This window comes from Psammomys obesus, unplaced genomic scaffold (assembly GCF_907164565.1).
Source record: "Psammomys obesus unplaced genomic scaffold, mPsaObe1.curated_primary_1811, whole genome shotgun sequence".
Lineage (NCBI taxonomy): Eukaryota > Metazoa > Chordata > Mammalia > Rodentia > Muridae > Psammomys > Psammomys obesus.
In genome coordinates this window covers 1,509,059-1,512,838 of record NW_026594240.1, presented here as the reverse complement: position 1 = coordinate 1,512,838, position 3,780 = coordinate 1,509,059, and the positions used below count along the sequence as shown (strand labels likewise).

At 40.2% G+C, this 3,780-nt stretch overlaps 1 protein-coding gene across 3 annotated transcripts in view; it reads right to left on the bottom strand.

Annotated features, from left to right (window-relative positions):
- Positions 1–3,780, bottom strand: part of Nckap1l (NCK associated protein 1 like) — a 180,143-nt gene that overhangs the window by 102,327 nt on the left and 74,036 nt on the right. The window lies entirely within an intron of this gene.

Sequence of the window (3,780 nt, the reverse complement as noted above, 5' to 3'; positions counted from 1 at the left end):
GCAAGTACTTTTTTTTAACTGCTGAGACTGACTCCTCAATTATTTGGTGCCAGAACCTTCTATATATGTTGCTGAAGTAGACTGCTTGATACTTTGGTTAAATACCTGCTGCTCCAAATAAATCACTTCACATTCTAGTTAATGAAGCATAATGATGTGAAGCTGCCATACAGGGTTCAGCTAACATAGACAGAAAACTTGGGTTAGAAAAAATATGCATTTGTGTTCTCTGGCATACGTGGACCAAATTCTTTTAGGCGTTTAAAAAACATTCGGGAAGTAGAGGCAGGAGCATCTCTGAATTAAGGCCAGCCTGATCTTCAGAGCAAGTTCCAAGACAGCCAGGTATACACAGAAAACCCCTGTATGGGATGGGGACAAAAACTGGGCTTTTTCTGAATATCTGTTCATCCAATTCTTTGAGATGGCAATAGGTTATGTACAGCAAAACTCCTCATTTAGCTATCTTGCTGCTTGAATGTTTCCAGCAGAGGATGGGTTTTTGGGTTTGTTTGGGTTTTTTTTGTTTTGGTTTTTTTTTTTTTAATCTCCCTGTGTTCTAGCTAGAAAATGTACTATGAAGCTAGCTGTGAATTCTATAGGAACAAAGGGAGGCTCAAATGGATAATTGGAGAAGGCATAGGCTTTCCACCTGTCAAATTTGATTTGGCTTGGGAGTGTAAAGCTGCAGTCACTGCCTTGCAATGCCTTGCAATTTAGATTTCTAAAATGCACAAAGCTCTGGCTATCCGAGCACCTTGTAGGCTCATAAAAGGAAACGTTAATCTCATTTTACTTCTGAGAGTTTTGGGTTTGTTGTTGTTGTTCTGACTGGTAATGGTTGTGGGTTTTTTTTGTTTTGTTTTTTGTTTTTTGTTTTAAGACAGGGTTCCTCTGTGTAGCCCTGGCTGGTCTGGAACTCATTTTGTAGACCAGGCTGGCCTCAAACTCACAGAGGTCTGCCTGCCTCTGCCTCCCAAGTGCTGGGATTAAAGATATAGGCTACCACCTCCTGTAAACTGAACTTCTATTTGCCTGCTTCAGTTGTTGTCTGGGAGACTTACTGCCTACTTCTGTTAACCTAGGTCTAGTCCTGGCAACTTCTAGCCTCCATTCAATCTAACCTAGGCCTAGAATGTTTTCAGCCTCTGAGACTTAGTGCTTAATAAACTCACCCTTCCCTGTTCTTTCTGAGCTCTGGGCTGGCTGGTTCTACCCAGCTGTTCTGGCTCAAACTTTTCTCCCAGCTGACTTACTCAATCTGGCTTTTCTCTTTAGTGTATTACAGATGGTTGTAGCCACCAGGTGGTTGCTAGGAATTGAACTCAGGACCTCTGTAAGAGCAGCCAGTGCTCTTAACCTTGAGCCATCTCTCCAGCCTCACTGACAAATAATTATTTTTAGGCTTGTTTGCAGGTAACAGATGAGGAGGGTGAGTGTCTCCTGAGGACTTGCTGCTTCCAAAATTTTTACATAATGCACTTTTCTCTCCTAATGAACAGAACTTCGTTCTATTTCCAACCTCTGAAAATTTTTTTAAGGTCAGCACCAGCATAGTAGTATTTCTTCCTATGAAGTGAATAACTATAAATTTATTATATAAATATATAATAATGTTTGTTTATTTATTTATTCACTTCCTGTGAAGTGAATAACTATAATATTTCTTCTGTAGAGGATGGTAATGCATTGAGAAGTAATGAGAACCACCCATGTGCCCTTAGAGTCTAGAGATATGTTTGTTCACTAGTGCAAGCCCAATTTGAAAGTAGTCATATTAGTAGGAAATGTAACTCCTTTGATTTTATTGTTTTGGTAACTGTAAAACAAAAGTGCACACTACACTCCAGCTAGAAACTCTGAACTAGTTTTGGAAAATAACAGATATGAGTTTAATTACAATATAGTTGAACAAAGAAATTCAAAAGAAAATAGTTCCAGCTGTAGGGGCTTATGTAAACCAGCCTTGGCAAGCTGAGGCAGGAAGATTGCCCTCATGCTTGAGCCCAACCTGAGCTACATAATGAGTTCTGAAACAAAAGCAAAGAGAAGGGAAGAGAAGGAAGAAAAGGAGGGAGGGCTAAACAGTAACTTTTCTGTATAAGAAAGTTTTTTGTATAATTCTTCAAAATAAAATTTGAAGAATACTAGCTTGTGGGCTGAGTATGTGGCTTCTTTGGTAGAGTGCCTGCTTAGCCAAAACTCTAGTGAGAGGCCCAGCACTGCATACTTGTGTTTTGTTTTTGTGATTTGGGGCCTTGCTGTGTAAGCTTCAAACTCTCTGTTTCTGTGCCAGCCCTCCCAGGTATAAGGTTACAGCAGAAGTACACACCACCATCAGCCCCTGTATACTGTTCTGACTTGATTTGGCTGTTTGATGCAGTATCTCAGTACTCAGTACATGCATCACATGGTACATGTGACCCTATCTCAAAAAAAGGGGAGGGATCTAGTTTGCATTTTGAAATTTTTCTTTTGTTTTGAGTCTTATTGATCTGTGTTTATCTGTATGTGTATGCCACATGTATGCAGACAGCCAATGAGGCCAGAAAAGGGCATTGGATCCCATGAAGCTGAAGTTACAGGTGGTTAGAAGCCACCCAGTACAGCTGCTGTGGTCCATTGTTCTCAGCAAGTGCTGTCTCCAGCCCTGGAGTTTGCTGTCTTAGAAGTCTCTTCACTCCTTAGAACTTGTTCTGTGCATAGCACTTGATGTAGAGGAATGCTTGCATATGTTAATTTGGGTAGTTCACAAACGAGTCACGCTTATTGTTTTGTTTTTGGTATCAGTAGTCTACATTTTATCTTTCTTTTTTCCTTTGAGATTATTTTATTTCTCCCTCCCTGTACTCCCTTCAAACCCTCCCGTATACCCTCCCCACTCAACTTCAAATTCATGGCATTTTCCATCGGTAGTTAGTGCGTGCCTATATGTGTGTGTACATACCTGACCTGGTGAGTCCATATGATGTTGCTTTTTTGTATGGTTTCAGGACTGGCAGTTTGGCATTAGACAACCAATTGGTGTGTTCTTCACTGGGGAAAAAACACCTCTCCTACTCCCAGCTCTTTTTAGTTGCTGTAGTTCTTTATGTCGGGTTGAGATCTCCTGGGCTTCCCCTATACAGTCTGGTACATTCATTGGTATCCTCCTTGTTCAGTACGTGTTTTCAAAGTCATGTTGGTGAGACTTTACAGGTATAGTTTCTGATGTCATTTTCCTTAGCAAACTAATAATTAAAACTACCTTCCTGCCTGGTTTCACACGCTGTAACAGACTACTTATAGTTTTTATTGGGCTAGAATTCACACATCTAGTTTTGTTTGTTGGAAATGTTTGGAGGTCCCAAAAACTGGTCCAAAGAATTGGCTTTTATCTTTACTGCTAATCAGTGTGCATCTCTGGGACCTTCTTGCCTCAGAACATCCTTGTCAGAGGATAATGTGAAGAATGGGAAGGAGGCAAATAGTTAAATATTTTGCCTCACTTTTTTATTAAAAACAAATGTTATGATTAAAATTATAACATTTTATAATTTTATAAATTATAAAATGGGGTTGGAAAATTATAAAGTGGGGCTGGAAAAGATGGCTTAGTGGTTAAGAACACCAACAGCTCTTGGAGAGGACCTGGATTCAAGTTCCAGCACCCACATGACAATTGCCACCTCCAAGTCCAGTCTCAGGATCTGAGGTCCTCTTCTGCCTGCCTTAGGCACTGAATGCACACAGTATACAGACAAACATGCGATCAAAATACCCATACATGTAAGACTTTTA